The sequence below is a fragment of the Mya arenaria genome, chromosome 16, assembly GCF_026914265.1.
Source record: "Mya arenaria isolate MELC-2E11 chromosome 16, ASM2691426v1".
In the NCBI taxonomy this organism is placed as follows: Eukaryota; Metazoa; Mollusca; class Bivalvia; order Myida; family Myidae; genus Mya; species Mya arenaria.
Genome location: NC_069137.1, coordinates 45,736,910 through 45,747,813, shown reverse-complemented (window position 1 = coordinate 45,747,813; position 10,904 = coordinate 45,736,910).

Sequence of the window (10,904 nt, the reverse complement as noted above, 5' to 3'; positions counted from 1 at the left end):
TTTCTAACTTCAAACTATCCGGAACGCAATATCTCTATTATCTGCCCAGATACAAACACAGCATGTTACCACCAAATGTAAATCCTAAGGGCAAACCTATCCTTTTGCAGGTTCAAGGCCTAGGATTTAATCAAATAAGTTGGTCGTAGTAGCTTGTCATAGATGAGTCCTACTTGTTATGTCAAAATTCTTTAAAAAAAAAGGCACATGTTTTCCATAAAATAAAGTGTACGACGTGCTTCTTGTGCAAATACGTGTTACACAGTGTTGAATTCTAATTCTAATATTTCATAAATAATTTAAACCAAGAAAACTGAAAACAGAAGAAAGCTACCTTGCCTTACAGGACGTTACTACGCTACTAAAGATTTATTATACTGTAAAATACATATTGATACAAACCCGCACTGAGATTATGTTTGGATGAAAGGCGGGGGAAATTGAGGATCATATTTGAATTTGATCAGAATTAATTTAACAAGTTATAAAGATTTATTTAACACATGCAATAAAGGTACTAAACATATAACGTACTTTTATATTCAAGTAAGAATGTTCATTTTGGTCACTTAAATTTTTAAAACAAGTGAGTCACAGAACGAATGTGAACGCTCCTCTGTTCTTTTTTATGAATTTTCAAAATGTGAAAGTTTTGCATTTAACCTGAAATAATTTCGAGGGTGTAATACACATTGACCAATTCAATATTATAACATTTACTAGAGGATTCACAGCACACCCAAAAGCAGCCACATTTCCTGACCGTTTTGAAAAATATTGGGCCCACTTGCTGTAAATAGTGTGGGTAGAAGACTTGCTGGGCATAGTCAAAGCTGTAATAAATTGTTTGCCCCATGTACAGCATGGTCTTGATCTGATATTAAACATTTGAACATAAGAACTAAAAAAAACCAATAATTTATCAATCTATGCATACACTGTAAAACCTTGAGAGGCTTATGATTATGGCACATTTTCATACAATGTGTATTTAAGTCTTTAATATGTTATACCTTATAAACACTGCAGTTACGACCTTGACCTATACATGTACCTGTAATTTGCTAAAGCATGCAATGATGGTAAGTACTTGAGATGGGAAGCTGTCTTTTCGTGGTTATTTTCAGCTTGTATCTGTTTTCAAATAAGAGCCAGAGATCATTCTAAACGTCCATTGAAGTGATATTCGAACAAGGTCAGAAACAGTAACTTATCACTTTTTTCATATATTTAATAATAACTGAATAAATTATGTAAGAAATAAGAAGTTTGCATTAAATATCATGTTCAGACTCATTTCTCATACCAGTTTGATTATCATACAGTATTACTTGGATGTTTTTGTAATAGTTCAGGCGATACTTTATTCATTTTGAAAATAGTTTTTTTATAAACAAGTAGACAGTTAGGTATAAAATTTCTATTATAATATTTGACAATTCTATACATGTACCTCGTATCTTGTTTCGATTTTGGAGGGTTTCAAAGTTAACTTTGAAAATATCGCATAACTGACAATAGTCCTTCCATATTTTCACATGATGGATATGCTCATTTAACTTTTCTAAGTTTACCTTTTTTCCTCTTCTGTCAACCTTGCACTATTTGCAATTCCATGTGATTATCTTTAGCATTGTGAATAGAGGTCAGTTGATGGCTTCCTCACAAATATGTTTGGGCATTGCTGGAGCCATATTTTGAGAAATTCCGCAAGATATACCGGTAATGTACATTATTAGCAGCTTTATTATACAAAACATGCTTATCTGCCTTCGTGTTGTCAGATGGAAGCAACACCAAGTTCTTGAACTGCCTGTAGCTCGGGGGACGCCCCGGTAGACTAACACCATTTTGAATGCCATGTTAAATATAAACTTTCTGATATTTTGAACATTATGCATCGTCAAAGCGTGCTTCGGCAATCTACAGGAATTTCTGATAGATCACGTGCGATTGCATGAATTGTTTTTCTGTGCAAACCATGTTTATCAATAGGCAAAGGTTTTCCTACAAACACTTTGGCCCAACAATTTAATATCATGCCTTTGTTAACTTGATTCAGTTGATGTTCTATGAACAGAATGCACAAGCTGATGCTTAATTATTAAATCAAGCCAATTGTTTTTTTTCAAGATATGAGTACTTATAGTTACCTAAATGGTCTGAGTTTATAATTTCAAAACAGGGGAGGCGCTTGCATCTACATGGTATTACTATTTGTCCTTGGATTTAAGTATCTGTTCTAAGTCTTTATCAATGTTTCGACCAATTGCATAATTTTCATTTCGAAAATCAATATTGCTAAAAAAACAGTTCATCGACAACTTACAAGTTATTCCATAAATTCATCATCAAAAAGTCCATATGTAATTGTACTGGTAGTTGATTGCTGTGACATGATGAAAATTCATTTATGTTATTTCTATGTGGTTATAATCATGCTTAAAAGAGAATATCTTCTGGATTTTGTTTATTTACATTTCTAATGTGAAAGTGTCAAAATTCACTTCCGCTTCCGTTTTTTTCAATCAATTTCCATTTTAGTGATTCGGAATAATAACACTGCATTACCAAAAAGATACAAATATTGATAACAATACATAAAAAGACAATACACGGAATTCTACTTACCTGCAATTTCCTGATTTGTTTTAAATTATGCCTTTGGTTCAGCTCGACCTATAGCCTCAAATTTCGGTTAAAAATAGCACTCTACAGCTACGGAGATAACACCGAAAGTAATAAATAATTCAAAAGAAAGGGGTTAAAAGCCACTATTGCTATGGAAAATACATTCTCAACAGTAGATTCGACTGAAAAATCTAGGGTGACTCAAGTTTCAATGGTTGTGTTAACGGAAACTTCTTCAATATTTTTTATTTTTTACGCTTCAACTTCCCCTACGTTTTTATCGAAATGAAGTTTATCGGTGTCAGGACAAAAGTCTCATGGCGAGTCACAGATAATGATGAAAGGTCATTTTTTCATTAGAAAGATGAGAAATTACATACAGATAGCATTCGAAAAACGTACACGTTAACATCGCACGAGGGGAAGTAGGGTCGGTTATCATGTAACTCATGTGTGTTGGTAAACATTGAATATATACAAGAAATAAACAACTCCCTACAACCTTAACAACTGGGGTTTTCGACAACACCTCGTACATAATTTCACTTGTGTTATTTTAAAGATGGCAATCCTCTTAAACTTCCGTATACAAGGACTGATAGCAGAATCTTTTGTATAGGCTCGAAGACTTGACAACGTTGAAAACTATGTACCGAAATTTAAAGGAAAACAGTTTCTATACACAATTTTAAGACATTTGGTTGCAACATGATTTAACGTCTATACTATATATGCGCCAACTACTTTCAAAGACGTTGTGTTAAGCTTTACTGAAGGTAGATTACCGGATATGTTGATCGTCACAAGAAAAGTTATTGCAAAAAATGAACTTGAAAATGTTTTGAGGAAATGACTTTCTGACAAGTACGATTTTATTTTTAATTTACGTTAAGAACCTTCGTATTATATTCCGTTAAGAAATCGTATGATACATGAAATCATTTTGTGACTCTAACTATGATTTTATTTCAAATCGTGGTTGGTGGTCTTCATAGTAAGTATATAATATTAGCATGAATATTTCTATTGTAAGTTTGTTAAATTTGTACTGATGGATAATAGTAGTCCTATAGGGCCAATGACGTGGCATTGAAACGCGACGTCAGTTATGGATAGGTCTCAATGTTGTACCATTTAGGGTCATTATCATTATTAGCGAAATCTCGTGCAGAGAGGATCGAAATAAACCGCTCGCCCAGCCCAACCAGTCATAGATTGTTTTTACCTTTTACCTGTTGTTAAGAATTGACTTGTTATATATAACTATTAAAGTAATTAAGTTTAATCTTTGCTGATCAGAAATTTCCTTTCATGTGTTGCTGCTTTCGTATTTTATATGTTGCAGTTCGCACCGGTGTTCCAGTCGCTCCACATGCAAGCTATGGCGGATTTGATGTCTCTCCAGGGGGCGTTCGCTTTGACAGAGAATACCCTAAAACAGTCGGGGAGCAACGAATCACAAATCGCCATCTGAACCTATCTGGAGTGTCATCTTAAAGAGTCCCAGCAATATGCAGTCGTTTCTTAATGTGCAACCGCTATATGTAACATAACTTGTGACCATGTTGTTTCATATCATCAGACTGAATTCCTATCTTGTCATGGTGATTTATCATAACTGGAAACTCGTGCGGATGGGAGTTCAGTATGGAACACTTGACTGTTGCCATAGAGAGGCCACGACAGAGTGTCAACCCCCACTTTAGTGGAAATAACCGTGGTTATATATACATTGGACTAGACCCGACTTTTGTACATCAGGTTACATCTTGTACATCTTTACAAGTTGAGAATGTGCCTCTATTTTGTTTGTGATTTAAGAATGTCTAAAAATGGAACCATGGACATCGGAAACTGCTTTTTTTGCCAAAAATAGTGCATTGTTGCTTAAATGGTTAACCAACGTTATTTGGTTACCGGTAGATTGCATTTGAGGTAGTATTTGATAAAAGTTTGAGGTAAATGAGTGCCGCTTTCCAAGTATCCACATGTTTTTGTTTTGGCTATACTAGTCAGTCGTGAAGGCGGGGGGAAATCGCAAGCCGAGAGCTGGCTAGTCTGTCATCCATTTCAATTTAAGAATGCATACATATATAATTTATGATTTAGATGTATTTGGGCTAGTTGAGACATTTAACCTTGGTCGAACACCTCGGTGTTAGTTATCACTCGGTATAGGAATCAACAAGAGAGCTATATATATTAAATTGGGAATTATTCACGAAAATCAATAAATAAGTATGAATATAGATAGAAAAAGTGTATTATCCCGTTGCTGGAATAACAAGTTCTTAAGGAGTCTGCTGCATGATGGTTTCTCAAGGTCGGGAACGTTCTTGTACTTGGCGTTCCGGTGGTTGCGTTATTGCGCTGTATTGCGTTGCCATGAGATTGCGGTGATATTGTTGCGAATGCTGCATTTGCTTTTGGCAATTTGTGGTTGCATTGTTGCGTTGCGTTGCTAGGAGATTGCGGATATATTACGGGTTTTGCAGGTACATTTGGCAAAAAGATCATTTGCACGTTGTCTCATTATGCCAAACAGCACGGGCATATCATAGGACACTATACTATTCATAAAGTACACTTTGAATATACACTTAATACAACGGCTCAGCCTAGCGCATCTCGGCTTGCGTGGTTCTTTCCCTCTCGGACTTCCAGCCGTGTATCACTAGGACCTATCATGGAGTCCGTTCGTTTTCACGGCCATATTTTGCCAATCCTTCTACTTTTTGTTAAGTTGTTGTACCTATGGCAGTTTTATTATATAGCCAGGTTATTACGCGATTATAATGTTTGTTATGCAGAAGTAAAACTCAGGAACTGTCAATGTTGTTTATTTGGTTTCTATTCAACGAAGTAGTAAAATAATTATTCAAAAAATAATTGTTGAATAAACCAATTGTTTTCTAATGAAAATAAATAAAAAGATAACGTGTGAATAACTAATACCGTTTTATACAATAGGCCTATTAAATAGTTTTTGCCCAAATTTCTGAACAAGTATCATGTAATAACTGAATTGAGTATAATATTTATATCTTGTTTATTTTGGAAATTATAAGAAGAACACATTCAGTCGCATTCTTTCAGAGTAAAGAAATCTATTTATGAAAGATGAAGTCTTACTCCTAAAATAAGATGTATCACAATTAATAGAATTGTTTTAATTTACATGATAGGATAAATGAATATATAATACAATGGTTCTAATAAAGGATACCGTGTTTAATTTGAAAGGAAGATGCAGAAAACCCCATGAGACGATAGTTGATCAATGTGAATCTTTAAGCACTCACCAGTCATTAAATATTTGTGCATTTTCAGCTTTTTATTACACGGTTACAATCTTGTTACCTGTAATTAATACTTTTCATAAATGCATTATTGAGTAAGTAGTAAAACGTTTATAATCCAAAATGGATGTATGTTATACATGTGAATGTATTGAGTTTGAATACGAGTGTCACCTTAACATTGCAAGGCTGAAAAGTGGCAAAATAAATTGAGAAGGTTATATGAGTAATAACTCAGGCTTAAATGAAAATAATGCTTGTTCCCAGTTTGCCGACTTGCCCTTAATAAATATTTCTATGATTTGTTTCATTTCTTTTTTTCCAAAGTTAAAAAAATATGATTTTTTGAGTGCATCAATGTTCAAAGCATAAACGGTTTTAATAACAGAAAAATATCAAGACAAAAAATGACCCGGAAAAAACCCATTTGTTTAGGCATACTTATGTTAAATCAACGTAACATGTTGAAACTGACTTAATGTGTGTAAATTAAATTAGTAAGATAGACAGGTAGGATTATAATCTTATTTCCAAATAGTAGATATGTAGCATATATTCTTACACACGTTATGTAGAAATATATTTATTCACGGTAACATAAGTATTAATTATCCAAAGCTCTCTATTAGTGTTACTCAAATTAAGCATCAAGAACTAAACATTAGCAAACACAAATAACTAAATACTTATGAATGCGCAATACACACATAGCATCAATGACAATATAAATTCAAATCAATAAGAAAACAATGATAGATATTTGTATCTAAATTACACATACCATCAATATCCATGTAAGTTCAAAAAAATGAAAGAACAATGACAAATGATTAGATTTAAATTACACATAACATCATCATCCACATTTATTCAATACTTTAAAAAGGATCTGGTCCCAGTTGAAATTCAATGGTAGGAAATATGATACATATTATGTAAACCAAACATGCAATCAATAAACACAGCACATAACATAAACATTTAGCCTAGCAACAGTTATAAAACCTCTAACATCATATTTTCAAGCTCAATACAATGTGTGCAAAAAAAAACAAGATAGAGGGGGCGGGTTAAGGTTTGCAAAAGTCAAACTCACTGTCAGGAACGACAAGCAAAAACCGAATGATTGTAAACGTCAAATGCGTCTTAAGATGGAACATGAAGAAGCAAAAAGAAATATTAGCGGTCAATTAATATTTATTCCATAGTAGAAATATAACGATGCAAGTAAAACGTTATTTAGATTGTTCAAAGGCAGTTACAAAATATAAGAATTTTAGGGGTGGTTAAAACAGGATACAACTTTCAATTATGTATTTACTTTTTCATGTATATCTTAAATGCTATGAATGGGTTAAGTTATCACATATTTATTTTTTGGAGAACTTTTTGCATACTCTATTTATGTTGCCATAACAAATATTGGAAATACCATTTTTTTCAAGCAATAAATCCATATCATGTATTGTCTAAATCTATTTACACAATCAATTAAACAAACAAGCTAGGTCATCACTAATCCATTCAGTATCAATTCAAAATAATTTGTTATAAATTTTATTTACAATCCTTAAAAAAAACCCAAACAATTGGACCCCCCCCCCCCCCAGATATTGTTTTTGAGCCAATTAACTTTTGATCGTCGAGAATATTTCAAACACTTATAGTATTGTAATATGTGGGTTATAATGCAACGTTACCGTTAACGTGGATGGCCAATAGTTCATGTCGTCAGCAGTATAGCCATTTTCGACAAATGATATTCAATGAGGTTTTCGCTTCTTTCGTTAGCTCAATTTTGACTGCTCTGGTTGTATTTGTAGTGTGAGGGCTATGCGAGGTGTGGTACCTACTCATTTAATAGAAGAACGGCGAAAACTAAACTTTTGTACTTTTGTATAATTTATTTGTTCGACAAAAGTGCAAACATAAGCCATTAATTTATATATGTAATGTATTTATGACGTGTTATATCTGAACAGATTTCTACAATTATTGAATAAACTTTCTTGTTCTTTATCTTCTTCTTCTAGTTATTCTTGTTCTTGTTCTTTTTGTTGTTCTTCTTCTTGTTGTTCTTCTTGCCGTTCTCGTTATTGTTCTTCTTGCCGTTCTTGTTCTTATTCTTGTTTTTGTTTTTGTTCTTCTTGTTCTTCTTGTTCTTCTTGTTCTTGTTCTTCTTGTTCTTCTTCTTCTTCTTCAAATATGTATTTGTTACCTAATGCAGCCATTGTTGCACCCATTTTTGTTGCATAAAACGCATTCCCTTGTTCTCTATGTACCATTCCAATGAGAGCCAGATCACTTTCCTCGGAATTGCTTCCACCTTTGGGAGGGTTTCTAAGGATTTCCTTATTCACTACGAAAACGATCGATTCGGAGTCTCCATGTTTAGAAACTGACTTTTTCTCGGGTTTGCATGAGTGTATTTCAATAAGACCCGTTTTGCCATCAAATGGAGCTTCGGTTAATCGAACTTTTCCGATCGTAACCCCAGTTGTCATACCACATTTTATGACGACGTCATTCTGTGCGAATGTCCCCAATCGGAAGCAATCTCGTAGTGATGGCTGCGAAATGAATCTTGTTTCATAAAAAGTAAACAACCATGGGTCAGCAATCATGAATGCTTATAAGCGCCATAATAAGTATGAACATTTAAGAATAGCCCTCATAAAAAATAAATGTGTACAAAATCATTTGGTGTTATTACAATTAACTTCGCTATGAATGAATAAAAAGAAGTTATAAATACTAAAACTCTGATAGCGTCCCTTAATCTAAACTCGACATATATTCAGGTGGCCGAAGTAGAGAAACTTGCGTATTTCGGTAGCCTCGAACCTATAATGCGAAATGCGATTTGATATTTTTCTTGGTGAAGTTATTCTTAGTTAAAACCATTATTGATTTTTACTGATCTACAATGACCGCGAAATGAATATGCTGATACCGTCACGTATGTGCTCACGAGTTTCTACTTTACTTTTCTCCACGAAGTTGGGATGGGAGAATAAGACCAGTAGAAGATCGATCGTTGCCTTGGAACATTAATCGGGTGGAATAGGAAGAACATGGCCCGCATTACATGTTGTCGTCGTTACTCTAAATGTCACAATTATGGCCACGATCAGTCCTCGACTCAAATAATCTTGGTGAAACGTAGCAAATCGAGGGCACATACTTGACGGTATTTACGTAAACTTTAATCTTGACAACTACAGCACATGAATCATTAGAGATCGAAATGAGCCACAAATATGTTAATTGTTATGATTAGCCTTGGCTGTAACACTAATCATTTTTGTTTAAACTAAAGAAGTACAAACAAGCTCGAATCTTGATCTGGAATAAACGGAAAGCCGTGAAAGAGTGAATGTGTTGATCTGAATGACGAAATCACGAAACAATGATACCTAAAACGCGACAGTACGACGTTGATAGCGATAACGAAATCGCGACCATACTACAGAACAATGATAATATTACGATGAAGATTCGTGTGTTCAGAATTGTACTGTCGCGATTTCACATTGTAAAATCGTAATTTTGTGTTAAGATGGACTTTTTTCGTTTAAATGAGAAAAATACGTATTAAGAAACCATAAAAAGTATAATTTTGAATAATAGTCAAAGTATCAACATACAATTATTGTAAAATGTCAATGTTGTAAAATTTGGCGGCAATCTTAGCCACATTGTTGAATAAAAAAAAACACACACATCAAGAGTGGCACAAAGCCATTAATCGGAATCGGTATTAGAGGTATAAGGCTACCAAAATAACAAAATACAATATCTATACACCGCCATTTAAAGATCGCTGAAGTAGTCCATATGGTTGTCGGACTAGTAAATTGTTAAACGTACCTTTCATCATCCAGCCGAATTTAAACCTTTTCTTCTGCAGTGGTTCCTCCAACTCCACTAGCGCCGCATCGACGTATGGTGATCCTCCTAGTGCTAGTTTGGTAACTGAGCCTTGTTGCAGGTTTGTTGTACTTATTTTGACAACCGGCGATGAAAGATCTTTATTTCCTTCATAAACCACAGGATCATTCTCTTGTCTTTCTAAAAGTACTTCATTAAGCACGTTTTCATCTAACACGGAATGGGCTGCAGTAAGAGCAAACATTTTGTCACCCTGGCCTTGTCTTCTCAATTTCCCTTGAATGGTTCCTCCCGGTGTTAAAATGTGCCCTGATGACAGCGTTAATGTATGCCTTCTTGCACACATAGACTGTCTTACATCGATTTCATACTCATCAAAGCAATCCGGGAAAAACTCCCATCCAACCGGCTTCCAGTGTTTAAGGTATACAAAAAGAACGATGCATCCCTTTTCAATCAAAGCAGCGGTGTTGCCATTCTCGTTAAATTTACTCGATTTGTAAAATGAGAAAGAAATGCGAGAACAGTTATGCCATTTTGAAAACTGATCATGTGCCGACCTCACAGCATCGTTTAAGCTATTTTCATCCTTTTTACTTTTGAAGCACACATCTTCGTTCATTTCCATATCCCTGATAGAATAATCTTCATCACAGCGGCCATAAGCATACTTCATCTTAAGCGGATATCCATCAACATATTTTTTATCCGTTGGACTTGTACTTATTACCACGAACGCGATGCTCTTTATTTTTGGATTGATGGCGGGATAGACGATATCCGCATTTGGAATCTTTCCTTTCAAGATTGTGCTGACATGCTGACATAAATCCCGTAAAATTTATGTTTGTGTAGATAGCTTGCCGACGGCCTTAACAAACATATCGTAAGGTTGGGTTTTTTCGTTCGCTATTATTTCTTTAATTAATTTCCGAATGCCTTCCATGTCATTATTTTCCAAACAAGTGTCCCAGTTTGTGACATCTTAAAAACAGAAATTGAACATGTATTCTAACTAGTATTCATTAACCGTCTATATTATTCATTATTAATCAAACATTAAGTATTTGACGCGTTATAGGG